The 9,387-nt window shown below is 40.8% G+C and overlaps 1 protein-coding gene across 6 annotated transcripts in view; it reads right to left on the bottom strand.

The window, feature by feature from the left end:
* Positions 1-9,387, bottom strand: part of LOC117958594 (RNA binding protein fox-1 homolog 3-like) — a 407,104-nt gene that overhangs the window by 245,160 nt on the left and 152,557 nt on the right. The window contains exon 1 of one of the 6 annotated variants that reach the window (XM_034895080.1): positions 2,128-2,202. The exons of the other annotated variants lie outside the window; for them this stretch is intronic. The gene's annotated coding sequence lies outside the window, so the exon portion shown is untranslated. Of the gene's footprint in view, positions 1-2,127; positions 2,203-9,387 lie in introns of those variants that run through there. 6 annotated transcript variants of the gene reach the window in all.

Here is a 9,387-nt window from a genome sequence, read left to right as displayed (position 1 = left end):
CCCCCCCCCCCCCCCACAGAAATCGGTCAGAGTGGAGGCAATGTCAGACTGAAGATAGTATTACAAGTACACAATTCTGTACTGCAGGCAAGATCCAAACTACAGCCCGATACCTGTCCATTCTACACATCGTAAGGTGCATACTCGTCAAATTCTGGGCTTATTTAAATATACAGAAATGGAGAAATGTGTGTTTCAGCATCAAAAGTAGTCGTGCAGTTGAGAGAGAGAGGGGAAATAGCGTTGAAGAGAAATATCTGAATATGCAACCTTGGCAACGGATCTTATTTGGACATTTAGTCTAACATTTTGTAATGTGGGGAATATTTTCTTGTTACCGGATTCTTAAACATTCACGGCAGTTCTAGCTTAAACTCCTTGATGGTGTAAATTAAGGTTACTGTTGCGATTGGAGTCTTTACATCATAATTAAAGCAAGTGTCAGATATGTCAGCTAAATTACATAGTACCTCATAGCGGGGTGATATTTTAGAAATCCACAGTTGGCAGTTTGTTCAGTCACTTACATTAAGGTTACACATTAAGGTAGTTAGTGGGTGTAAATATTTAGTAGCAACTGATCTTTAACCCTTATGTTGTGTTGCCGTTTTCAAAGTTTTTATATCAGAAATATGGGTTTCTCTGAATCTAAATGCCCAAATATAATATGGATGAATGGATGTACATTGTCTACATTCAATGAATTTTGGATTATTTGTTCAATTTTAACATTTGAAAAACATCAAATTTGACATAAACCAGTCTGTGATCCACTCAACATCCTTTGATCTTAACCGTTAGACAGAAGAATTCATAGTGTCTGCCTTTTAACTAAAAAATTAGGTATACTGTCACATAAAGTAAGTTATCTGACCATAATTTTAAAACAAAATGTTGAAAAAAGTGACAAAAACATTTTTTTAAGTGTCAAAAGCATAGAAAAAGAGCACAAGAAACAAAATCACAAAAAATTCAATTTCACTTTTGACCTGGATGGACAACAAGTTCATAGTCGATTATTGACTGTTATTGCCACTATTCATCACACCCCCAACCGGCACTGTCAGACAGCGCCTACCAAGAGTCCAACGTTTCTTGCTAAAAGGAGTTTTTTTCCTCGCCACTGTCACACTAGTTGCTCTTAGGGGAATTACTGGAATTGTTGGTTCCTTGTAAATAATAGAGTGTGGTCTAGACCTACGCTATCTGTAAAGTGTCTTGACATAACTCTTTGTGATTTGATACTATAAATTAAATTGATTTGAAGGGAAGCCAACACAAGGGTTAATAAGAAACTAGTTTATTGGTGTGACCCGTTTAAATGTAATGCGTATGTCTCTGAAAAGACTTGCAGACTTGTTATGTAACGAAGCCAAGTTTGAACTCACTGCTGATAATAGGTGAGCAATCCCTTCCTGCTTATTAATGAAACCGGCCCTGCAGAAAAGAGTGGAGCTTTGTTATTGAGCAGATGTTCCTGAGCTTAATAAAGCATCAGTCTGCCTTTGTCTTATGCTGATTAGAAGCGTTGGTGCGCAGCCAGGTCCTTTCGTTTTCTTTTGTGATCGGTTGCTGATTAGTTGGATGGGATTGTTTTGTTTTTTTGTTTTTTCCCGTCTTTCTTTTTTTTTCTGTGTCTGTCCCTTTAAGACTTCCGTGTGATAAAGGGCTATGGAAATAAATGACCCTGAACTTTAACTTGAACTTTATCTGCCTCTCTGTCTTCCTTCTGTCTTCTTTTTCTCTTCCTTTCACTTCATCTTGCTCATCCTCATTTACATGGCCTGGGCTGCAGAGCTCTAACAATCCATTAGCTCTGCAACGATGTTAAGGAGATCCATGCAAATAAGTGTGAAATTACACTGTAATCAGTCATGTAAATCGCACCGGTTCTCAATCTGGGCTTCATCATTTCTTTGTACTGTTTAGAAAATGGTGTGCGGAGGCGATGGGTGAGGTTTGGGGAGAGAGAGAGAGAAAGAGCGCTCAAGGGAGTAAAAAGACAATAAAAGAAGAGTTTAACAAGGTGGAAGATATGTGAAAAAAAAAACACTCAAAAAAGCTTTGATTACTTATTCCGAGCTGAACTCAATTTTCCTGTCGGATTCAGATTTTTAAAAATCTTACCGTGATCAAAATTGTTCAGCAACGCGAGGCTTCCAGCACGAAGGCTTTCAGCCTCTTCTTTGATGATGAATAAGGAGAGGATGGAGAGAAGGAGTCTGATGAGACAGAGGGACGGACAAGCAGGTCTGTATGAGCTTTGTTGAACAGATCAGCTGCAGTGCCACAGAGTGATGTACAGAAGGAAATCACTGAAGATACCTCCTTTAAAAGTGGCGCACTAACAGTAATGCAAAACACGTTTTGACCTTTATAAAAAGGATGAAATTGTATATTTTTTTTACTATCGAAAGAAATATTAAATTGACAAACACATGATGAATACTGTGCTGTCTCAACTTTACTTTTGTATTTAGAATTACAGATGTCAAGAGCAGGTACTGGACACTCATCAAAAAAGAAACCAAGTTACCATCTGAAAAAAAAAAGTTTAAAAAAAAGTGTTGAAGCATAATAATGGTAGTTTGCAACCAAAAATCTGCAATAAATGTATTCCATTACATCAACCCTGACATGAGAAATGCATTGAAAAAGAAACACCCTCCACCAATGCATCGCATTGGACAATCAAATGGATGCAAGCATGCAACATGAATGGCTACCATTCTACTTCCAGATAACAATGATTGGCACTGTGATATATTTATATCTATATTTATAATTAGATCTTAGAAATGTCTTTTAGTTACATTTATTTGGCTTTGGTGCTGCCTAAATACGGCTTGGGTACTGCACCTAAACCTTATTATGATTATTTATGGTGTGAAAAATGCTGTCATGATGTAGTACATCTCTTGAAATTTGCAGGAATGCATGTACTGTATTTGTTAATCCAGTAAATATGATACAAATCAAAAATATCCATAATATGAATAGAGATCATAAAAGGAGAACTACCATTATGGCAAAATCTTTGATGGTTTACAGTACATCTTCATATCAATTTACACTAGCATCTGCACTAAGACATACAACAGTGGTATGTCATGCATAAAAAAGGAATATAAATATATAAAAGCATCAGGGCACTGAGCTTGAAGTAGGATTAAGAACCCTGAACAGCAGTGAGTATGTCCTTTGGCAAAAAGGAATACCATTGGCAGGAAGTGGTTTGGTTTGTTGGGAGGAACTGTGCCATCAGAGCTGCAGATGTGATCTGAGCAGGCTGTTTAGTGAGAACCAGACTGATCTCATGAAATCGCGTATGTAGGACACGCCAAATAGTATGCCATTATTGGCGTTTCACTGCTTTTTAGCATGTTTATCAATGCTGTCTGGCATCCATTGAGTTAAATTACCTTGCAATAGCGTGTGAATTTACGCCGTAGCGTAGTAGTATGAAAGGGTGAAAATCCAAGTAGGGAGATTGGTTGGGGTGGTGGATGGGTAAAACACAGGTCCCCCCAGGAGACCTGGGATCGTGTCCCCCGTGTCACACTTCCTAAACTCAACCATCGTTTTTTTTAATCATTTCACTTCTTGCGTTAACACTGCCAAGTGGTGATAACACGCCAAGTGGCGTGTATGTTTACGTCCGCTGTATACAGCGTAGACATACACGTGGATAGCTCATAATACATACAGATAACAAACCACTTGTCTTAAGAAAGTTGGCTTGTATGTTTACAAAAAGTCATGATGTCATGTTGGTGGGAACAGACACTTTTTAGATTCAGTTTCACTGTAGCTGTGTTCCATTACACAGTGCACATAAACAGTACTCCCTACTCCCGGTTTAGGAAGTGTCAGTTAAGGGAACTTAACTGTCAAAATCCCTCCCTTTAGAACACCCTGCAATGTCACCGACGTAGATATCACTGGATATTTCACACTACTGAAATAACACATTGAAAACAAAAACCGATACCAATACAAAACATATTCTATTCAAATGTATGTAACTTGTGAATTCAAGTGATTTGTTTAATTTAAATGTACAAGGTCCTTCCAGCGAGGCACAATGACTGATGGTTAATCTTGCCTGTCAACGTGCGTCAAAGTGACGAACCGCAGTTCAGTTCACAGTTCCCCCTTTGATCTGAGCATTTTTGCTCCCAACGGTTTGGAATCCAACTTAACATGGCTGAATACCCTGCACAGCCCACTTTGCAAAGAACCACTCAACGATCGGAACGCAGCCCAACTGTGTCTCCTGTTGAATTCCACAAGCTGTACCAAAACACACCACCCCATGTGTTAGTGCTTGTATCTACATGTGTGAGTGTGTCAGCATACAGCGCGCAAGTCGACAAGCCGGGGAGGAGTAAAAGCAGCAAAGCACGAGAGGAGAAGCGAGACGAGGGATGAGGATTTTGGCTCAAATACAATCTGCGGAGGAGTCGCTCAATGAGCTGACAGCCGTCACTGAATCCTGGTGGGGAGAAGGCTGAGCCACTGTGGTCAAACACCCGTACACACACAGCATACACACACCCAAACACAAACATAGAGAGACTCCATCAGCACCGGGAAGCTCAAACAGACAGATGGGCTAATTCGTGACTGACTGTGTGTTATGAAACATTATCTCTTGTGTCAGTGAAATCAAAATAACATTTTGGGTGTAAACGCTGAGCTTGTAACTGCCAACAGAACACCACATGGCCGTGACAGATGCATATGGACCGTGATGCACGGCCTCGGAAAAACTGTTTTGTTGCTAAACTGCTGCAAATGCTGTTTATCGAGTCATCCGGGGTGAACTGCATGCTCCCGTATATGTTTGCCAATCGCATCCCACCTGCCAGCGCCAAATTAAGCCATCGAATCAATTTCAAGAGTCTGGAGGAAAATGAAGGCCATTATAGGCATTAGATTTTATTTGCTCTCTATTCACAATTAAAAGCTATTGACAGACGGCTGTCTGTTCTCTTTCAACCACTCTACGGTTTGAGTGGTTGCCGCTGCATTTTAATGGCCTGTCCCTTTAACGGGCAGCTACAGAGCTACTTTATAATCCCCCTCGCTGGGTATTTGTGTATGCGGGGAGTGTATTGTAGCTAACTGAACCTGGCTCACTGCTTTCCACGGATGTTTTGTTGTCAAATAATGGGAGAGTGATGGGGTCCTACCCTGCTGTGAGCCACCGCAAAGATTAGACAGATCTTCACACTGGACGATTGGGGAAATTTATCACTGTCAACGGGTGCCAATCCAGGCGGCTTTTTCTTTTTTCCCCCCCGCTTTCTCCTACCCCCACCCACACTGTTGGTGTGGTGGTTTCTCATTTCAAACCTGCGAACCAGTTGTCATGTGTACTTTCCACTCCGATAGTGATAGCTTTAAGCAGCGCCTCAAAAATCACCCTCTGCTTCATGGTCTCTGCACAAATGCTCGTCGCGTTCTCTGTCTGCCGTGCATGGGACAGTTTTAGGTAATTTGTGTCAATGTGTGTGCTGTTACATAATTGAGAAAGTGATAAATCTAGAAAAAATAAAATATAGACTTGGTATGTGACAGGTAGGCCTATAGGCCCCTTTTTTCTTTCTTATAAACTCATTTTTGTATCATTCATCCAAAACCAGAAGGATTTAACAAACAAAATGCTGACTTGCATGAACAATCTATCAATTTCAATAAATGATGGACACCTTTCCATCTTCTAAAGATTTGCTTTGGCAACAGAAAAGGGGTTTTGTGTAACCATAATACATCAAGTACGTAAAAACACAAAAGAATACACATCCAATCTCCAATTGTTACATTGAATCTTTACATCTAATGAAGGTCATATCATGGATACCAGACTTGTACTCTAAAACACAGAATTTCAAACACTGCGCAGCTGAGTGTTAATATGCATATGTGTGCAAACTGGTTGCTTGTGAAGCATCAAGCAGGGAGGAGGATTTTTTCCTTCTTATAGTGAGTTGAGTGGGCATGTTTCTATGCCAGCAGATTTTGATCCCTTTCGAATCGCTGCTGGAATTAGCATGCAGGGGAGGGCGCTGAAAGGTGCTGTGGCCCTTAACTCAATCTCCCTCTCCCTCTACCTCCCCTTTTCCTCAGGTAAAAGTAATGGATGTCGCGTCACGCCTTCTAGCCAGCCGGCCAGGCGCTGGGGCAGAGCTGTAGGCTCTGTTATTTAGCGTCCATTCCTCCACAGTCACACTCGCTAACTCTGAGGCCAGCTGTCCAAGCACACCAGGCCTCGAGGAAGTCAGCGCCGCCTTAACTGAGAGGTGACACCCCCCTCCACGTTGTTAAACAGATTGCCACCTCGGGCCAGCATATCTGAATACCAATGAATAACAAAAAATATATATATATTCCTTACTGCAGCAACGGACAGGAACAGAAAGGTAATATACAAAAGAGAAACATTATAACAAACAAAGAAGTTATGGCACAAGTAAAGTATTGTCTTTGTGTGCATTTGTACTATGTGAAAGCTCATATTTAGGGCCCGAGTGCCGACAACGGCAAAAGCCCTATTGAAGCTGGAGGGATTTTTTTTTCTCGCAATAACTCACCCTTTTTGGGACCTTATAAAAATTGAGCCCCTGCAGCACGTTTAAAGTAGACTCACGAAATCTGGTATGCACATGTACCATGTCAAGACGTACATAAAAGCTCATTGGAGCCATACCCTTTACCTTACAGGAAGTCCGCCATTTTGCATTGAAAGTTCAAAATTTGTGTGTTTTAGGGCAAGCCAATAAGGGATTAGTCCTCCCCTACCATCCTGCAAAAAAAAAAAACAATAACGTGGCGGGATGGCCATTTTGTGCGTTTTGCCAACAACACAGGAAGTGGGTGTAACTAACTCCGCAGCTTTTTTTCTATCTCCGTTAGTGGCGTTTTTTTTTCTTTTTCGTTTTACAGCACATTTTATAATTGAGTCTCAGCGCTCTCATCAACCCTGTTTTTGCAGCAGCAGCAGGCAGCTGTTTCCAGCAAATAAGCTCTGATAAACCCTCTGTACTGCCAAACAGGACAAGGGGAAGCTAAGTGACTATAGCTGGCGAAGAGAGTGAAACAATTAGAGCCAGATATATTTTTTTTCTCAGGAAATACTGGAGTTCAAACCAGAGCTAGAAGTACAGTGAAAATTGGACTTAACATTAATCAGGTGGACAATTCCACATCTATTAATACATACAGGAATAAAAAACATCTTTTGGTAATTGATTGTAATACCCTAATAATAAAACATTTATCCAACCTTTAAGGACACCAATTGTGCTTGTGAATGAATAATGTATCATATATAAATAAATGGTCTTCATTAAAATACAGGGGGCATGAGTATAGACACCCCTATGTTAAGTTACCATAGAGGCAGGCAGATTTTTATTGTTAAAGGCCAGTTATTGGATATATACATACATACATACATACAAATACATACTAGGGCTGAACTATATTGTGTTTTAGCATCGACATCGCTATGTGCGCATGCGCGATAGTCACATTGCAGGCCGTTACGATGTTGACGCTAAAACCTTTTTGCTGCCTGATAGAAAAGTAAACTTCCACTTTTCTCCTTTTACATGATTATTACCCTCCGACCCTTCCCCTTTAAAGACAGGTAGCCATGTTGGCAACGTTCGTCTGTCCCAACTTATGTTATGGCTTGGAGCCGCAACGCTGGAAATGTAAGACTACTCTACTACAGAAGTCTGTGTCTGATCTAACGTCATTTACACTGATTTAATTGTTCTTGATGTTAGTGTGCTAGTGTGCGCGACGTGCAAGAAAAAAAATTATGCAGGTGTTCAAATACTTATTTGCAGCTGTATTATACAAATAAATAGTAAAAAAATCATACATTGTGATTCCTGGATTTTTTTTTGATTACGTCTCTCACAGTGGACATGCACCTACGATGACAATTTCAGACCCCTCCATGATTTCTAAGTGGGTGAACTTGCAAAATAGCAGGTTGTTCAAATACTTATTTTCCTCACTGTGTATATATATACACACACACACACACACACACACACACACACACACACACACACACACACACACACACACACACACACACACACACACACACACACACACACACACACACACACACACACACACACACACACACACTGTTCTCTGGATGAGCTTCATGAGGTAGTCACCTGAAATGATTTTCACTTCAAAGATGGGCCTTGTCAGGGTTAATAAGTGGAATTTCTTGCTTTATTAATGGGGTTGGGACCATCAGTTGTGTTGTGCAGAGGTCAGATTGATACACAGCCGACAGCCCTATTGTAAACTGTTAGAATTCATATTATGGCAAGAAACAATCAGCTAAGTAAAGAGAAACAAGTGCCTATCATTACTTTAAGAAATGAAGGTCAGTCGGTCCAACAAATTGCAAAAACTTTGAAAGTGTCCCCAAGTGCAGGTGCAAAAACCATCAAGCGCTACATCAAAACTGGCTCACGTGAAGAGAAGAGATTTGTTTGGGCCAAGAAACACAAGGAATGGGCATTGGACCAGTGAAATCTGGGCTTTGGTCTGATGAGTCCAAGTTTGAGATCTTTGGTCCCATCCAATGGGTCTTTGTGCGAGAGAGAAAAGGTGACCGGATGGATTCTACATGCCTAGTTCCCACCATGAAGCATGGAGGAGGAGGTGTGATGGTGTGGGGGTGCTTTGCGGGTGACAAAGTTGGGGATTTATTCCAAATTGAAGTCATACTGAACCAGCATGGCTTCCACAGAATCCTGCACCAACATGGGACATCCCATCCAGTTTGCGTTTAGATGGACCATCATTTATTTTTCAACAGGACAACGACTCCAAACACACTTCCATTCTGTGTAAGGGCTATTTGACCAAGAAGGAGAGTGATGGCGTGCTGAGCCTCCACAGTCACCAGACCTGAACCCAATCGAGATGGTTTGGGAAGAGCTGGACCGCAGAGTGAAGGCAAAAGGGCCGACGAGTGATGAGTATTCTGGGAACTCCTTCAAGACTGTTGGGAAACCATTTCAGGTGACTACCTCATGAAGCTCATCAAGAGAATGCCAAGATTGTGCAACGCAGTAATCTATGCAAAAGGGGGCTACTTTGAAGAAACTAGAATATAAGACATGTTTTCAGTTATTTCAAACTTTTTTGTCAAGTACATAATTCCACATGTGTCCATTCATAGTTTTAATGCCTTCAGTGATAATCTACAATGTAAATAGTCATAAAAATAAAGGAAACACATTGAATGAGAAGGTTTGTCCAAACCTTTGGCCTGTACTGTGTGTGTGTGTGTGTGTGTGTGTATGTGTGTGTGTGTGTGTGTGTGTATATATATATATATAT

This window comes from Etheostoma cragini, chromosome 15 (genome assembly GCF_013103735.1).
Source record: "Etheostoma cragini isolate CJK2018 chromosome 15, CSU_Ecrag_1.0, whole genome shotgun sequence".
NCBI lineage: Eukaryota > Metazoa > Chordata > Actinopteri > Perciformes > Percidae > Etheostoma > Etheostoma cragini.
This window is presented reverse-complemented; position numbering and strand designations above follow the sequence as displayed.